At 43.7% G+C, this 19761-nt stretch overlaps 1 protein-coding gene across 4 annotated transcripts in view; it reads right to left on the reverse strand.

Moving 5' to 3' along the window:
* Positions 1-19761, reverse strand: part of SLC16A12 (solute carrier family 16 member 12) — an 81873-nt gene that overhangs the window by 34631 nt on the left and 27481 nt on the right. The window contains exon 1 of one of the 4 annotated variants that reach the window (XM_084845789.1): positions 18636-18758. The exons of the other annotated variants lie outside the window; for them this stretch is intronic. The gene's annotated coding sequence lies outside the window, so the exon portion shown is untranslated. Of the gene's footprint in view, positions 1-18635; positions 18759-19761 lie in introns of those variants that run through there. 4 annotated transcript variants of the gene reach the window in all.

The raw sequence follows: 19761 nt of genomic DNA on the forward strand, positions 1-19761 counted from the left end.
GTTTCATACACCCCTACATCCAAGTCAGCATGAATACGAGCGATTTTATCTGCAAAGTGTCTGGCAAATTGTTCACAGCAGGCCTTTGAGGGTTTGAGTTGTTGTGTTCCAAGGCCTACACCCAAGAGGCCCTTAATCACATGAAAGAGTGCTGCTGGACAACACTGAGCAGATGCAAGGGTGGCAGAGAAGTAGAATTTCTTCGCCACCATCACCACCACAGAATAAGATCGCAAATGGGATTCTTACCTGTGTTCAGTAGTATTTGTTCTGAGTCTTCCACCATTTGCACTCTAATCATCGACACAGTCGTTTCATCACCCTCAGCTCCTTGGAATACCAAGGACCTGGCACAGTTCTACGACTAGGTCGAGGACATTTGGGAGTGATCATATCAATAGCCCGGGTCATCTCCTCATTCCAAGCAGTGACCACAACCTCGGCAGGACCGTCAGCTAAGCCTGCAGGAAAATCCCCAAGAGACCTCAAAAATCCAGCTGGATTCATCAGCCTCTGGGGACGGACCATCATATTTGGTCCCCAACCCCTGCAGAGGTTACAGGTAGCCTGAAAGTCAAAACTGATCAGATAATGATCTGTCCATGCCAAAGGAGTCACTACTGGCTCGCCCACCCGCAGATCATTTCCTCCCAATCCAGCACAGAAAACCAGATCCAAAGTGTATCCTCCCACATGTGTTGGGAAAGATATTATTTGAGACAGGCCCATGGTTGACATGGCGGCCATGAAGTCCTGAGCCGTTCTTGACAAAGTAGCCTTGGCATGAATACTGAAGTCCCCTAAGACCATAAGCCTTGGGGTCTGCAACATCACGTCTGAGACCACCTCAGTCATCTCTGTCAGGGAGACTGTTGGGCAGTGGGATGGGTGGTACACCAACAGAATCTCTGTCCTGTCTTGGGTGCCCAACACCAGGTACAGACACTCAAAATTGGCTGACTGTTGGACAGGGAATCTGACCAGGGGGATAGAGACCCTATAGACTAAGTCTACCCCCCTCCGCACCCTTCTAGTTGAACTTGGTGCTGCACAATAAATGCTGGTGGACACATTTGGGAGAGACTGACTCTTCCCTGCTCATCCAACCAGGTTTCAGTAAAACAGGCCAGGTGGTATAACCGGTGGTAACCACTAAATGCCACTCTATATTTCACCTCCTTTTTCACATTACAGTAAAATCATGATGGTACCGTGGAGCAGCTGGATCCAGACTCTAATACAGGGGTGCAAAAAGTGCACCCCTTGGGCCACATTTAGCCTGCTAAGCCCTTTATGGAAGCTTACCAAACCTCCTGCATCTGCCTCCACAGTGGTAGTTTCTCTCACTTGCTTATCTCTGATCTCTCAGAGATCAGAGATAAGCAAGGTATTCCTTAGCTAATGCTAGCACTATCAAGGGAATCCCTTCCTTTACCTCCAATCTCTGATAAGAGATTGGGGGGGGGCTAGGGTACTCAACCAGTGGCACTAAAGCAGCAAACCAGACTGCTTCTGGGTCACTTGAGAAGGAAGAAGGCTGCAGCAGGATTGTTGCTTTAACCGTGCTAATGGCAGCACCAAAGCAGGGATTGGGTCTCTGCGGAAGGGAGAGACAGCCGCAGCAGCCTTCTCCCTTCCACGGCGACCCAGAAGCAGCCCAGATCGCTGCTTTGCTGTTGCCACTGGCAACACTAAAGCAGCAAACAGGTCTGGGTCTCTGATACCATTAAAAGTTCAATGTGTCTGGTGCTACTTTTCCAATTAAACTAAGGCAGTGATAGAAATAGCTGCACCTGATATGACAAGGGTATGGAGAAACAAGTGAAGGTTGCATCAGCTCCATTTCCTGGATGTATAAAACCTCCTTAACCTGTCATTAAATTTCAGCTAACAGGTTTATGAATCTATTCCAGACTGACACTAGACAAATTAATACAAAATGCCTGCATTTTGCTTTCACACCAAAATTATTCCAGTTCCCTTGTTTCACCTGTTCAAACAAGCCATTCTGCAGAACCCATTGTATTATGTAGTTTAAAATAATGAAGAAAAATTGCCACAAGGATACATAAAAGGGCTTCCTACAGTGCAATCCCATACATGTCTACCACAATGCATTCAATTGGACTTACTCCCAGGAAACTGAATATAGGATCACAGCCAGTATCCACTTACCTGGGAGTAAGCCCCATTAACCTCAATGGGACTTACATTTTAGTAGACATATATAGGATTCCACAATTAAAGATCTATGGGTCTGAGAAGACAGAACAGGGGTGGGTCACCTTGTGGCCCTCCAGATGTTTCACTGTACAATTCCCATGCTCCCTCACCATAGGCTATGCCAGCTAGGATTGATGGAAGGGACAAAACATCTGGAGGGCCACAACTTGCCCACCCCTAAGGTAGAAGCCTAAGCCAAGGAGTTTATTTGTAGCTCCCAAAGACAGCATTAATGGTGTGAACCAGCTGCTGTCCTGTCATTTTGTGTTATATATCCTTTTAATTTTATTTACTGGTTTTACTGTTTTAACTTGCAAACCACCTTGAGTGCATTGGCAGAACAGTGGCATATACATGCACTAATAGAACAAGAACAGCTTGCATAAATCCCATCTGAGCTGAAATATACACAACAAGAATACCAAGAGGTATAACTCGGAGAATTCTTACAATTGCACAGAACATACTCTTGTTCTAGTTCCACTGATTCTGAAATCTCAACCTATATGTTAATTTGAGGGGTCATTTTTTCAACATACACGATAAGAGTTTGGGAAATCCAATTCCCCACTTTGATTCTTGAGAAGTTTAAAAATGTTTGCAAAGATCTAAAAGCCATAGATGGATGGCTTCCATTCCATTTCTGCAAAACTGACATCTGGATAACTGAAACTATGAGTGAGCTCAGGTGTTGATCTTTAAATCCCTAAATGGCTTGGGGCCAGAATATCTAAAGGAATATCTCATAGAGTCATAGAATAGAAGGGTTGGAAGGGGCCTACAAGACCATTGAGTCCAATCTCCTGCCATATATACCTGCTTGGACCCTTAGGTCATCTTTGGAGACTGTCCTCCGGGTGCCCCTGCCAAAGGTACTTAGGCAGGTAGCTAAAGGAGACAGGACCTTCTCAGCTGCGGTGCCCCGTTTATTGAATGCCCTCCCTACGGAAGCTTGCCTGGCACCTATGCTGTTCTTTTCAGCACCAGGAAAATACCTTTCTTTTTCCCAGGCTTTTTAGAGCTTATAGCTTTTTAAATATATTTTACATTGTTTCTCCTGTGGTGTTTGCTGCGGTTTTTTGTACTGCATTTTATTCTTTTAGGTTTGTTTATTTAATTATTAAACAATATTTCTGAATTGCTTACATTAAAGAAATGTCTAAGCGATGTACAAGAACGAGGACAGAGAACTTTTGTTACTGGGCAGATTAAAAATATAGTTCATACCTACATACATTCTGGCTGCTGACCATCAAAAGTACAAGCTGTCAAGGGCTCCTTGGAGGCCTCTCTCAGTCTAATCCAGTAGCCAAGTCCAGACACAGACAAAGGGATTCCTTTCAAAGCTTTATTCTTCTTTGACAACTTAACAACTCTACAGGTAGCAACTAGATCGGAGCAGCAGAGTACCTATGCCTAAGTTGAAACAGTTGGTCCCTGTTTGAAAGGGAATTACTGGCAGACCCCTGAACTTAAGGACTAGGGAGAGTCCCTCCCCTTTTCCCTTGGAGCCTCTGGGCGCAGCCGTTGTTTGCGCGCCAACCTGGCACTTCGCCTCCTTTCCGCGCCCTCCATCTGGCGCCGCTCTCTGCGTCTGTGTCGCGCATCCACCAAGTCTGCTATCTCTGCTCGGTCACTCCCTGGACTGCTTTCTAATCTAGGAATGCTGGTGGGAGGAATCTCCGTCAGCTGTGGGCCCTGGGAAAGTGGAGCGCGCTCCTCTCCCAGGAGCGACTGCTCTTCCTCAGAATCAGAACTACCCTGGGATTCTATGGGCTCAGTGTCCACCCTGACATCAGTCAGTTCAAGCTCTTGACCAAGGGTACTTCCAGACAAGGCTGTTATTATTGTGCCTCATTCACAGAATTGTTCAGAGAGGACAGATAACACTGCCCTCCTGGGCTTTCCTACTTCTGGTTTTTTTCCATCACCAATTAAGGAGGGAAAGATGGAATGGCTGCACAATGCCTTTTCAGCGGTAGTACTAGGAGCTATCTTTCTGGTAGCCATCCCAAATAACAAACATCATTTGTGACTCTTGGGAGAGGCACCAAAGACAACCATCTTTGTCGTAGGCTGGCTGATGTTTTGCTGTTCTCTGTAATAAGCCACCCCTGCATAGTCTTTCTAAAGGCTCCTCAAGCCTGCTTGAGATTTGACAACATCACCATATATATTACTAGCATGCAATGATCTATCAAGTCAGGGGTGCAGCTAGGTAATTCTAGACCCTGGACTCAGTAAGTGAGGGGGGAGCTTTTAGATGGTATTACTTCAGTTGTGAAGCACACAGCTAACATCCCCCCCGCAACTATCATGCCATGCTTTACAACTGCTTCTAGATCCGTGCTACGTTAGAACAACAAGCCTACTATTTGCCGACCCTATATACTCTGAGCATTTGCAGTTTTGCATTTTAAACTCACTTAAAACATAGCATCATCATGACTACAGGTATAAAATGGTTCTGATGCCCTCATCACCTGCTGCTCTCTGGGTGGTCCTTTGCAGGCCCTTGGCTGCACCACTGTATTAACTTTATGTGACTTGACTGACTTTTGCACTGCTGGATGAAACTGCAGCATCATACCATTCATATAGGTTGAATAAGAAGGGGCTAAAAGACATTCCCCCTTCATGGATCACTGCCTTGTTGTGGCGAAGGGGCTTGCGTAACTCAGTGAAGCCATAAGCTATGCCGTGCAGGGCCACCCAAGACGGACAGGTCATGGCAGAGAGTTCTGACAAAATGTGGTCCACTGGAGAAGGAAATGGCAACCCACTCCAGTATTCTTGCCAAGAAAACCCCATGGAACGTATCACAAGGCTAAAAGAGATGACGCCGGAAGATGAGCCCCTCAGGTTGGAAGGTGTCCAATATGCTACTGGGGAAGAGCAGAGGGTATTTCCAAGTAGTGCCAGAAAGAGTGAAGCGGCTGGGCCAAACCCGAAAGGACACTCAGCTGTGGATGTGTCTGGCGGTGAAAAGAAAATCCGATGCTGTAAAGAACAATATTGTTTAGGAACCTGGAATGTCAGATCAATGAATCAAGGTAAGCTGGAGGTGGTCAAACATGAGATGGCAAGATTGAACATCGACATCTTGGGAATCAGCGAACTAAAATGGACAGGCATGGGTGAATTTAATTCAGGTGACCATCATATCTACTATTGTGGGCAAGAATCCCTTAGAAGAAATGGAGTAGCACTCATAGTCAACAAAAGGGTGGGAAAAGCAGTACTGGGGTACAATCTTAAAAATGATAGAATGATCTCAGTACGAATCCAAGGCAAACCATTCAACATCACAGTAATTCAAGTCTATGCCCCAACCACTGATGCCGAAGAAGCTGAGGTTGATCGGTTCTATGAAGACCTACAACACCTTCTAGAACTAACACCAAAAAAAGATGTCCTCTTCATCATAGGGGATTGGAATGCTAAAGTAGGAAGTCAAGAAATCACCGGGATAACAGGCAGGCATGGCCTTGGTGTACAAAATGAAGCAGGACAAAAGCTAATAGAGTTTTGCCAAGAGAACATGCTGATCATAGCAAACACTCTTTTCCAACAGCACAAGAGGCGACTCTACACATGGACGTCACCAGATGGTCAATATCGAAATCAGATTGATTATGTCCTTTGCAGCCAAAGATGGAGAAGCTCCATACAGTCAGTAAAAACAAGACCTGGAGCTGACTGTGGCTCAGATCATGAGCTGCTTCTTGCAAAATTTCGGCTTAAATTGAAGAACGTCGGGAAAACCACTAAACCTTTCAGGTATGACCTAAATCATATCCCTGATGAATATACAGTGGAGGTGAGGAATAGATTTCAGGGATTAGACCTGATAGACAGAGTGCCTGAGGAACTATGGACGGAGGTCCGTAACATTGTTCAGGAGGCAGCAACTCAATCCATCCCAAAGAAAAAGAAATGCAAGAAAGCAAAGTGGCTGTCTGATGAGGCTTTACAAGTAGCTGAGGAAAGAAGGGAAGCGAAAAGCAAGGGAGAAAGGGGAAGATATACCCAACTGAATGCAGAGTTCCAGAGAATAGCAAGGAGAGACAAGAAGGCCTTCTTAAATGAACAATGCAAAGAAATCGAGGAAAACAACAGAATGGGAAAGACTAGAGATCTCTTCAAGAAAATTGGAGATCTCAAGGGAACGTTTTGTGCAAAGACGGGCATGATAAAGGACAAAGAAGGCAGGGACCTAACAGAAGCAGATGAGATTAAGAAGAGGTGGCAAGAATACACAGAAGAACTATACAGGAAAGATCTGAATGTCCCTGATAGCCATGATAGTGCGGTCACTGAACTTGAGCCGGACATCCTCGAGAGTGAAGTCAAGTGGGCCTTAGGAAGCATTACTAACAACAAAGCTAGCGGAGATGACAGTATTCCAGCCGAGCTATTTAAAATCCTAAAAGATGATGCTGTTAAAGTGCTGCATTCAATATGCCAACAAATCTGGAACACTCAACAATGGCCACAAGACTGGAAAAGGTCAGTTTACATTCCAATTCCAAAGAAGGGCAACGCCAAAGAGTGTTCAAACTACCGCACCATTGCGCTCATTTCACATGCCAGCAAGGTGATGCTCAAAATCCTACAAGCTAGGCTTCAGCAGTATGCGAACCGAGAACTACCGGAAGTACAAGCTGGGTTTCGAAGAGGCAGAGGAACTAGAGATCAAATCGCCAACATTCGCTGCATCATGGAGAAAGCAAGAGAATTCCAGAAAAACGTCTATTTCTGCTTCATTGACTACGCTAAAGCCTTTGATTGTGTGGATCACAACAAACTGTGGCAAATTCTGAAAGTGATGGGAGTACCAGACCACCTTACCTGTCTCCTGAGAAACCTGTACGAGGGTCAAGAAGCAACAGTAAGAACCAGACATGGAACAACCGATTGGTTCAAAATTGGGAAAGGAGTACGACAAGGCTGCATATTGTCACCCTGCTTATTTAACTTATATGCAGAGTACATCATGAGAAATGCTGGGTTGGATGAATCAGAGGTCGGAATTAAGATTGCCGGGAGAATTATCAACAACCTCCGATTGCAGACGATACCACCCTAATGGCAGAAAGCGAAGAGGATCTCAAGAGCCTCTTGTTGAGGGTGAAAGAGGAGAGTGCAAAAGCTGGTTTGAAACTCAACATTAAAAAAACGAAGATCATGGCATCTGGCCCCATCACTTCCTGGCATATAGAAGGGGAAGAAATGGAAGCAGTGACAGATTTTACTTTCTTGGGCTCCAAGATCACCGCAGACGGTGACTGTAGCCATGAAATTAAAAGACGCTTGCTCCTTGGGAGGAAAGCTATGGCCAACCTAGACAGCATAGTAAGAAGCAGAGACATCACCTTGCCGACAAAGGTCCATCTAATCAAAGCTATGGTTTTCCCAGTAGTAATGTATGGCTGTGAGAGCTGGACTATAAGGAAGGCTGAGCGCCGAAGAATTGATGCTTTCAAACTGTGGTGCTGGAGAAGACTCTTACGAGTCCCCTGGACTGCAAGGAGGTCAAATCAGTCCATCCTAAAGGAAATCAACCCTGAGTGCTCATTGGAAGGACAGATAATGAAGCTGAAGCTCCAATATTTTGGCCACCTAATGCGAAGAGAAAACTCCCTGGAAAAGACCCTGATGCTGGGAAAGACTGAAGGCAAAAGGAGAAGGGGACGGCAGAGGATGAGATGGCTAGATAGCATCACGGATGCAATGAATATGAACTTGAGCACACTCCGGGAGAGAGCGCAGGACAGGAAGGCCTGGCGTGCTATGGTCTATGGGGTCACGAAGAGTCGGACACGACTGAACGACTGAACAACAACAACAACAAAAGACATTCCTCCGTAACCCCCATGGTAGTGAAAACAACTCTGGCAAGCATCTTTCCCTGCCTACTCTAACTGTGCAGAGCTTTCTAATTAAAACAAATAAACATCTTTCAATGTTGGTGCTCCACAGCTTTAATCATAATTTGTTGCTCTTTATCCTGTTGATGGCTGCTGCTAAATCTACAGATACTATGTAAATATATTTGTTAGAAGCTTTAGCATGTTTGTGAATAAGATGACTGATCACATAGCACTGATCTATACTAGATCTCTCCTTCTGAAATTCCACCTGTTCTTCTAGAGTATTGTAACATATGCATGATAATGTAAATGTTTGTGTTTGTATTATTTGTGTTTGTATTGTAAACTATTATCCATGTAATGGTGCAATCCTATGGCCACCAGTCAGTGGCTAGACAGCCATAGGATAGGTCAGTTCCTGGGAACCGAGCTCAGAGCCCGTGCTCTGAGGTCGGTTCCCTGAGAACTGACCTCCACCCCCTCCCACGCTGCCTTGTAGGCAGTGCAGATCAGACCTGTGCTCTGCACTTGTATGAGGAGTGCAGAGCGGCGAAAATGGGGCATTCCTGGGGTCAGCCCGTGGTGGAGAGGGCAGAAGTGCCATTCCAACACTTCCTATGCATCCTCCGGCATCCGTCCCCCCCACTCCAACTTCCTGTGGCTAGACAGCCAAAATAGGCTGTCTATCCGCGAACGCAGGGTGGCTGAAGCGTGGAGGGGATTATCCCCTCCGTGCAGCTCCTACCCTACATTGGATAGGCGGTTGCCTCTGAGTTCAGAGGCGGCCACCTATCCTAATAGGATTGCACCCTAAATTAGATTTAATGAAATGTTGGTGTGTGAATGAAAGGTGGGTAGGGCTTGTGAGTGAGAGAATTCTAAGGGGGTTTAACAGTTGGGAAGGGTTTAGGGATTCAATGAATGTACATCTAGTGAGTGGGGTTTGGGGTAAAGGGTTCAGAAGGGGTTGGGAGGTAGGTTAGGACTAAGTATAGGATGATTATTGTTGTTGTTGTTCAGTCGTTCAGTCGTGTCCGACTCTTCGTGACCCCATGGACCATAGCACGCCAGGCCTTCCTGTCCTGCGCTCTCTCCCGGAGTGTGCTCAAGTTCATATTCATTGCATCGGTGATGCTATCTAGCCATCTCATCCTCTGCCGTCCCCTTCTCCTTTTGCCTTCAGTCTTTCCCAGCATCAGAGTCTTTTCCAGAGAGTTTTCTCTTCGCATTAGGTGGCCAAAATATTGGAGCTTCAGCTTCAGTATCTGTCCTTCCAATGAGCACTCAGGCTTGATTTCCTTTAGGATGGACTGATTTGACCTCCTTGCAGTCCAGGGGACTCGTAAGAGTCTTCTCCAGCACCACAGTTCGAAAGCATCAATTCTTCGGCACTCAGCCTTCCTTATAGTCCTTCTCTCACAGCCATACATTACTACTGGGAAAACCATAGCTTTGATTAGACGGACCTTTGTCGGCAAGGTGATGTCTCTGCTTCTTACTATGCTGTCTAGGTTGGCCATAGCTTTCCTCCCAAGGAGCAAGCGTCTTTTAATTTCATGGCTACAGTCACCGTCTGCGGTGATCTTGGAGCCCAAGAAAGTAAAATCTGTCACTGCTTCCATTTCTTCCCCTTCTATATGCCAGGAAGTGATGGGGCCAGATGCCATGATCTTCGTTTTTTTAATGTTGAGTTTCAAACCAGCTTTTGCACTCTCCTCTTTCACCCTCAACAAGAGGCTCTTGAGATCCTCTTCGCTTTCTGCCATTAGGGTGGTATCGTCTGCATATCGGAGGTTGTTGATAATTCTCCCAGCAATCTTAATTCCGACCTCTGATTCATCCAACCCGGCATTTCTCATGATGTACTCTGCATATAAGTTAAATAAGCAGGGTGACAATATGCAGCCTTGTTGTACTCCTTTCCCAATTTTGAACCAATCGGTTGTTCCATGTCTGGTTCTTACTGTTGCTTCTTGACCCTCGTACAGGTTTCTCAGGAGACAGGTAAGGTGGTCTGGTACTCCCATCACTTTAAGAATTTGCCACAGTTTGTTGTGATCCACACAATCAAAGGCTTTAGCGTAGTCAATGAAGCAGAAATAGACGTTTTTCTGGAATTCTCTTGCTTTCTCCATGATGCAGCGAATGTTGGCGATTTGATCTCTGGTTCCTCTTCCTCTTCGAAACCCAGCTTGTACTTCCGGTAGTTCTCGGTTCGCATACTGCTGAAGCCTAGCTTGTAGGATTTTGAGCATCACCTTGCTGGCATGTGAAATATATAACTCTTCTTGTATTTAATAAAATTTTAATTGTTTTATTTTAAATATATATATATATATATATATATATATATATATATACACACACACACACACACACACACACACACACACACGTCTTGGTTTGATTTATTCATGCTACCAAATAGAAAAGTCTATTTTCCTGTTACTACTCCCATATTGGTTAAAAGAAACCAGTTAACCTATTGAATGTCTCCTTGACACACAGAGAAAGGGCTGAAGCTTTGGGATTCTGTGACGACAACTGGCCAAAGCTGAGGCAGATGTCCTGGGTCCCCGTCACCCCCGGTTTCAACAGGTGGATACTGGAGGGAGAATAACCTGGAGCAGGAACGTCACAAATATTATTACTGAAATCCACCCAGTCTTCCAGTTGGTAAGGAAAGTAAACACATGCATATCTAGTTTAGTTGCAACCTCCAGCAAACTTATGAGGCAATAGTTTCTAGAATCCAATTGATCAACATTTGAAAATTATACACATCTCCCAACTAGAGGGAAACTTGCTACATGCATTGGCAGAAGTAAACAAATGTGCTCAAACAGCTGCCAACCAGAGGGTTATCAAGGGAGATTTGTGGTGGAGCAAAGTGGAGCTGCAGGCCTTAGATTAATCATTTCACCTCTGAGGGTGTAACAGGTAACCATGGGACTGTATGTTCAGGAAACATTTTTCAATAGTGTGGCTAAGGATGTGAACAGTGAACCAGGAAGTCCCAAACGCAAATCTTGCTTCAGCTTCAAACTCTGGAAGCATCTTAAGCCCTGTTCAGGCATTACAAAATTCTTAGTGTGAAGGGCACACGGCAACATGTGCTCTGGCCCCACCCCTTCCACCCTCAAGCTTGCGTTGATGGCAAAGGTTTGAAATAGGAATATAACCACATTTTGTTGAATGCAGTTACAGAGCTCCACATGATTGGGAACTCTAATAAGGCATGGTTCCATATCCTATCAGGAATCAGAAAACACTATCCCAACTACCATGGATGTTGAAATGAGGCCCTTGCCCTTTGCACCAACATCCCCCAACAAGATGGACTGCTAGTCATCAGGAATCCCTAATGGTGCTACAGCGTATCAAGCCATTGAACTCCAAGACTTTCTACTTACCCACGATGAGGGAGAACATATATCTTCAGATCAGTGGCACTGCCATGGGCACTCGCATGGCCCCAAAGTATGATAACATCTTTGTGGCTGATTTAAAACAACTCATTCTCAGCTCCTGTTCTTAAAACTCTCTTCTCTACTTAAGATACCTTGATGACATCTTTAGCATCTGGATTCCTAGACAAGAAGTCCTGGCAAAATTCCACCTTAACTTCAGTGGAATTCGCTACAACATGTAGTGATGGCCACCAATTTGGATGACTTTAAAGAGGGGTTAGATAAATTCCTGGAAGGCTATCAGTCACTACTTGTCCTGATGGCTACATGCTACCTCCAGTATCAGAGGCAGTATGCCTATGTACACCAGTTGCTGGGGAACATGGATGGGAGGGTGCTGTTGCACTCGTGTCTGGCTTGTGGGTTCCCGGTCAACAGCTGGTTGGCCACTGTGTGAACAGAATGCTGGACTAGATAGATCTTTGGTCTGATCCAGCATGGCTGTTCTTATGTTCCACAACGTTCACCCTACCATCAACCCAAGTCTAGACCAGTCAACACAACAGGTTCATTTTCTGGACACTACTGTGCAACTACATAATGGACATATAAGTACCATCTTATATTGGAAACTTTCTGACTGCTACACAGACTTACATGTTTCCAGCTTTCATGTAGAGCACACCGCAGTATCTGTTGTCTAAAGCCAAGCCCAACACTGCAACTATATCTGTTCAGACTCATCAGAGAGAGTTTCACAACTTAGATTTAAATGCCAGATTTAAATGAGGCATTTCTCAGACTACAATTCCCGTCCAATGAACACTGAAAACAGATCAACCATCAGGGCCAGATGTACCCAGGAAAAATCTGTTACAGTGCAGACCCCAAAGAGAAAATAACAGAACACCTCTTGTTGTCACCTACAGTTCCCAGCTAAAACCGCTCCAAAATATCATCAATGATCTACAGCCTGTCTTGGACAATGACTCTGTCCTCTTACAGGTAGCAAGAACAGGTGGTAGACCTGTTCTTACATAGAGAAAGCCCCATTTCCCCATGTAAAACAGCTACCCAACAGCAACAACAGACCACAGATCAGTGATACAGACTCGCATGCCAGCTCTGTCCTCATGTTTTCTCTGGCAACACTATTATAGGGCCTAATAATGTCATCTACAACATCAGGAGTCACCTGCACATCTTCCAATGTGATATATGCCATCATTTGCCAGCAATCTCCTTCTGCATTCTACATAGGGCAAACAGGCCAGGCTCTACGGGAAAAAAAAAATACATGGACACAATCTGACATCAGAAAGGGCAATATTAAAAAAAACAGTGGGAAACATTTCAGCCTCCTAGGGTACTCTGTCCCTGACCTTGAAGTGACCATTTTGGAGCAACACAGAGCTACCCCACTGGACACAGAAGTATTCTGCTTTGAGGGGTTTTTAAGGTCATTTGGAGAGCTCATTGCATTAAGCTTAATGAAAGAAGACACACCTTGATAATTTTTAGATGAAACGTTCCTCTTTGGTGTTAGTTAACAAACTGAAGTACAGAGACAAGAGTTTCTGGGTGAAGCTAACCTGGGTACTGCCTAAAGGCAGTTATGAAGCATTAAATAGCTTTGACATTAGCGTGAACAATAATCTGAAGAAAAAATATAGCAGCCTGTGAAGAAAATGAGAGGGTTTCGCTAGTGATATTTGCAACTTTAACTGTTTGCTGATGGGCAGAAATGTAGCAGCTTTTTCAGATATGGAACAAGTGATGTAGAATGTTTCTGTTTGGGTTTTTAAATCCGGCACCTGTTAAAGGCTCAGGAGCCCCCACAGAATGGTGATCCTAAATGGAAGTGATTAAATGCAAGGATATTTTATCTGGCTCAACTCTAGAGCTTGGAAGGACTTATCATCTATCCCCTCACCGCCCAATTATGGGAAGGTATATATATAACAGAAGCTAAAAACAGCACACATGCAACATAGGGGGCTCCTGATCAAGAAACACAAGTTAAAAGTTCCTGTGGTCACACTTACTGCCAAATTACACTTTACCTTTATTAAGTAGCATGCAGCTACATCAGTTCTTTTTTCTTACTCAGAAGTAAGTGTGGGGGACCCAATCTGTATTGGAACCCTACCATGGGGGGAAGAAGTAGTTAACTCTCTGCAGGATCGGGGCCCCATTTCTGCAATCTACATAGGAAAAAAGTCTCCATCCACTTTAATGGGGACTTCCTTTCCCATGCAAATTGCAGGCACCAAGGGAGGGTGTGCGCATCCCCAATCTGGATAACTGTGGACACAGAGGGGGCAAAGGATTAAAGCCCCTTATCTCCCACCTGCCCACTTACTGATCTGGACGGGGTTCCCCACACTTATTTTGAGTAAGGAAAAAAACAGACTTTGCTGTATGCTGTGTATTAAATGTAATATTTAGTTTCACCCTTTTTAGTCACACAGTTATTTGGATGCAGGCTGAGTTCCCTATCCTGGACTCTTTGAAAAGTATCTTGGTCCGGAATATGATGTCTGTTCTATTGTCAGAGGTAGAGTTGTCATATTTCAGTCCCCAACACCTTCCTGTCTTTTTAGAAGCCACAAAGGATGATACGGCTATGAGTTTCCCTACCTTTCTTTCCCATGGTTCTATCATCCGTCTCCTGCCCCTGCCTTGTTTCTCAGTTATTTAATTAATTTGAAATATTTCTATTCCCCAGAATCCTTGGCAGCACACAGATCCCTATAAGAAAGAGTTCTCTGAGTGTAAGATGTTAAAAAACAACTGATTTAAACAAAGAACAAGTTTTCCATCAGCATAAAATTAAATCCCAACACATCTGATATTAAAGGGGGAGACCCTCCAGGTCAAAGGGCAGGATCTGGAAGTGGGTTAAGTTTCAGCATACCTATTTTCAAAAGAGAAAGCAAAAACTGAACACTGCTCTATGTAATGAGAGCTTCTGCTTCTTCGGCCATATTTCTTGTTATGTCCCAACCAACTATAATTAGTTTCATTTCATATTCACATTTTCGGCGGGGGGGGGGGGAATCAAACAAGACTAGGATCCATTGTTTCCTCTTGAACATGAAAACATGCCCAACCAGACTCCCTGGAATTTTCAATTGAGCATGTATTCTGGTAATGGACAACACACATTACTAGTACTGTAATATTAATCTTTCCATCTGGCCATTACTTCCACTTACTGCAGGTTTGCTTTTAAGGGTATACTTCTGAAAACTATGATGACTATCACCATATATAGCCAAGCGTCTTGGTATTGATTCCCTCCACCCTCTCAACTACCACCATTGATGTTCTTCAGTGGATTTATGGAAGTAATAAAATGAAACATCTAAATGTAGAGGATGCCCATAGTTTAACCACAAGAATCAAGTGAGAATATTTAAGAGCCTTTCGGGGTTTTTTAAAAGGGCTTTTACACAGCAGTTATTGACCAGCATGTTGTAACAATGATGAGGTTCGATTGTTCTGTGGAGACAGCAATGCAGAAACAAATCACAAATCTGACAGAATCCCCATTAACCAACTTACTGGGATCTCCTTCCTTTAAAATCTCATTGTGTTTGCCACTACACAGCTTCATGTCTGTGAAAAACTATGCAGGTCTGATTTCCGTTTATCCTAGAGTTGCCATTAAATTTCATCTAACATAAAATCAGAGGTAAATTTACAGGTTCCTGCTTAGGTAAAATGATCTGCAGGAATTTCAAGGGATGTTTTAAAAAAATGGTTACAGGATTAGTAAAAGTCTTGTTGGTTTGTGCATGTGTATGTAGGGAATTGCACATGTTTAGTTTTGTCAAAATATTTTGGATGCCATCCTAGTCCATTTGCCTAAAACAGGCCACACCAAATACTGCCTGCATTCTATACAGCGGAACAAATTATTGGGGAGAGGGGGGAATAATTACCTTGCCAAACAGTCATGGTTTTTCTTTGCTGCTTTCCACCCTTTCATTCCTTTGGAGGCTTCTATATGGTGCCATTTTCCTTCTTCTTTGCCCTCGCCACCCATTTGCTAACACTGTTTGTGACTAGGGATGTCAGAGGAATCTGCAACGGAACCCAATGAGTTTGGATTTTTATGAATCTGACCCATGGATTCTGCAGTGGACCAGCTTTTCCCCAGGTGGGTAGATTCCGCAGATTTGTGGACCATTTTTCTAACTTCCTGGAGTTTTGCACAAATTTCATAATAGAGAGGTATGCAAAATAAAAAACCCAGCCAAAAATGCACATTTCCCCCATAGGTTAAAGTGTAAAAATGCACATTTAGGGAGATTTGTGCAATTTTTGTGCAAATTGAGAAACTTTAAAAAAAAAAAACCAGTTCTGTCAATGAGCAGATGACAGAACAAAAGGTGCCTGACAATCCATGAAACACAGACGGAATGGATTTTACACAATCCATACATCCCTAGCTGTGACCCATATATTTATAACAGGAATGCAGAACCACTTTCAGCCCAACAGCCACATTCTCTACTGGAAAAGCTCTCAGGGGCTGCCTTCCCATGGTGGGTGCTGCAGAAGGCAAAAGGGGTGGGGTACTCCCCCCCCCCCCAGTTCCAGCATATTTTAGCTTAAGGGTGCAATCCTTAAGCTAAATGCATGCCCTTAAGCTTAATACAATCCTTAAGCTTAATGCATGTTTAAACAGAAAAACATCCTACAACTTCCAGCAAGGCTGGCTAAAGGAATTTTAACCGTTTAGAATGGGGGGGGCACAAAAGCCAGAAAATTACCAAATGATTGGTGTTCAGGGGAAAGGACAGCGCCTTCTGGGGAAGCCAGGAGGGCCAGATTTGGCCCCCGGGGCCAGAGGTTCTGCATCTCTGGCTTACAAACATCCATGAAGCATATGGTTTTGTTTACCACATCCAGTAGCACCCAAGCTGGCTTACTCCATATCTGCCTTTCCTAAAGGAAAGATGGGTGGGTGGAGATTTCTTTGGCCACTGCTGCAAGGGAGTTGTTGGCTGCTGCTTGGGGAGGCACTCCGACCACCTCTGCCAAGCAATGGCCAATCAAGGGAGATGGAGAGAAGGGATGTGGCAACCAGTTTTGGCTTGGTAAGTGTGGCTGGCCAAAAATCATGGAGCCTTCCCTTAGCCACTACACTACACCAACTCTCTAATGTGGCTTAGAATCCTCTTCTTCCTTAGGCTGATTGGGTAGGGGCAGCATTCAAGCAGCAATCCACACCACCCCCACCCCCATGTGCATTCTGAGTTGGTAGAATGCTATAAAAGGATCATATCCCATCAAAAAACAGCACCCTTGATTCAAAAAGAATTGATTCACTGATCTCGAGAGGAGAAGGAGCAGTGCAGTGAAGGGTAAACAGATTCCTGAGACATTTGTTAATCTTGTGTAAAGGATTGGGTACATTCATGTCACCTTGGCTGAACCTCATCCAAATCCCTCTTGCATATCCATTCAACCCTTTGACCACAACAGTTCAGACAGTCACAGAGGATAAAGACTTTATTGCTTCTTTTTCAGTTCTGCAGCTGCTACAGCAACTACTGCTGTTATGACTACTGCTGCTATTTCACATCTATTTACTGACGTGTGTATCAACGTACAGGCATGCCTTTGAGTTTATCTAGACCAGATAGGAGAAGGATAAATGGAGAGACAAAAGGTGCTTCCAAATGGATGGCTCCTAATGCTACACATCAAAAGGTATTTTGTGTACCTATTCTGTCTTGTCCTTCTCAATGATTTTTTTCTGGTAAGAAAAAAGATGGGAAACACAGTGAAAAAGCATGGGAAGGTTACAAATGGAAGATGATATCACCTGGACTCCCCCATAAAATTTCATGTTTCAGCAGGGCACTTGCAGGATAAAAGCTTCATCTGAAAGCACCCAAAGACTTTACTAAGGGTGAAGTTTGAATGAATGAATGAATGAACGAACGAACGAACGAAGCAATGAAGCAATCAGGCTGTAACAAATGAAATAAAGAACTGTGTAACAGTAAAGACTGAGGGTGCTTCCACACAGAAGGCTTCTAGAACTACCCATGAGAAGGCATCTTGCAACTATTCTATCTTCTCTTTCTTAATAGCTTTTCTGTGGTAAGAGAAAAGATGGAAGAAGTGGTAGGAAAACACATTAGGGTTATGAGTTGAAGACAATGACATCTGGGACCCATGTAAAGTTCTGTGATTGAGACAGGGCAATGGCATGATAAAAGCCTCACCTGGAAGCACCCCAAAAGATCTAAAATATACAAGTGACAGAGCTACAATCACATATTTTGATATAGCCATATAAGCCATAGTGCATTATTTTTGAAGTAATGTAAACAGGTTGGAATTGCAAAATTAGTGAAAAAAGGAATGAATCAAACACATTTACCTCTAGGAACTGGGGGGTGGCCAAAATATGTTTGTCAGCAGATCAAAGCAAAGAGATGGAAAGGCATCTCCGTAAGGAAATAAACATAAGGTTGTTCTTAAAAGAGGGATTAATGTAGAACTGAATTAAGAGGTAACTTTGTCACAGCATGAGAACCTTGTCATGTCCACTTACGATGATAGTCCACATCCCTAAATATGGCGTGTTCTCTACTGACAGCATTTGGAAGGATGCTGGAAGAGTGCCCCAAGACTGGATTACCTCTCTGTAGCCCTGACAATCCCCAGGGAAGAAGCAATTAATATTTTTCTAGTCCACAGAGTAAAATCAGAAATCAGTCTGGGGACTGTGTGTACACAATGATTAGAAGTTCCAAAACATCCTGTTTTAAGCACTTAAGAGTGCAATCCTATGCACACCTACCTAGGTGTTCACCCCAGTGAACATAATGGGGCTTATTTCTGAGTAAATATGCATAGGATTACACTGTTAGATGCTTTTTGCAGTGATATATCAGGTAAGCAGGGCCTGCCTGGATAAACTATTGCATGCAAGCACCCTGGTTCATGTTAAAGGTTATACTCATGGGAGAAAGGAGGAGACACGAGCCTGAGGATCACTATTGCATCCCAGCCACGTGTGTGACCTCCATGCCCATGTGTAAACCACAAGCAGAAAATTGGACTAAAATTGACAGATCTGTGTGAGCTCTTCATGAACACTTGCCTTATTTTGGTACATGCTGTGGGATTGACCCATGATAGGATAATTTCCACTTTGAGCATCCTGGGTGTGGCCTCATGACAGAGCAGCAGTTGAAAGCAAAGCAGCAGCAGATGAAAAAATGTCCTGAAGTAATAAAAGGGATCAAGGATTATGTGAACAAAAATGTGATCATTCTGGTTACCTCGCATTCTACTATCAAGCCTCCTCCCTTAGAAAGATTAATTAAAACTGCCTGACAGCTGTAGGTAGATAATAGGATTAACTGGAAGTATTGTCACACCCTTCTCAATATGACTTTGTTGTAGTTTCTTGTGGTGCTGTTTTCGCTATTTATATTATAACACAATTTGGGAAAGGGCCCGTCTTTGTCTTGTTCAACACCTAGACCAGTATTTGGTGCTGAATGAAAGCTTGCACTAATACAAAAATAACAAGCATTCATTAGAATGAAAAAAAAAAATCTGTTAGTCAGGGAGCTAATATAATCTGTACTTGATTTGATAAGGGAATTTCTTCCGAGGGACTTTCTTTGCAGGTATAAAAACATAATTTGTAGGTTGCAATCCTAAATACACTTATTAGGCAGTAAACTCCATTGGACAGTAAGACTTATTTCTGGGTAAAGATGCATAGGGGCATCCTTTCTCATGGGTTTCTTTACAATTGTAGCCTAGGAAACAAATTCTCTCTTTACAAATGTATGTGGAAGTAAGGCTGAATTGCTTGAAGGCAAGGGAGAGCAACTTGTGGCTTTCTAGAGGTTTTGGCCCTCAACTCCCTTCAGTCCTAGACAACAAAGTCAATGGTAAGGGATGATGGGAGCTGTGGGTCAAAACATCTGGAGGACCACAAGTTTCCCACTCCTACTTTAATGTGTTAAAAAGAACTAATCTGTGGCTTGTCATAGACAGAGGGTTTTTCTAAACTAAGCATTTATTGTGCACTCACCATTCCCTACTCATGGTTATTTATGGATTCTTTGGATGATGTTGTGACCCTCCAGTTTCACTTCTGTGCCTAACCAGCACTTTCAGGGAGGAATTTTTTAAGAGAAGGGAAAATTTGCATTTAATTATGAAAGCAAAAGAAAGCACAATTTCCTCTTGTGCATTTGTGCTATTCTGCT

The sequence above is a fragment of the Heloderma suspectum genome, chromosome 3, assembly GCF_057233095.1.
Source record: "Heloderma suspectum isolate Gila_16-S chromosome 3, 16-S_ref, whole genome shotgun sequence".
In the NCBI taxonomy this organism is placed as follows: Eukaryota; Metazoa; Chordata; class Lepidosauria; order Squamata; family Helodermatidae; genus Heloderma; species Heloderma suspectum.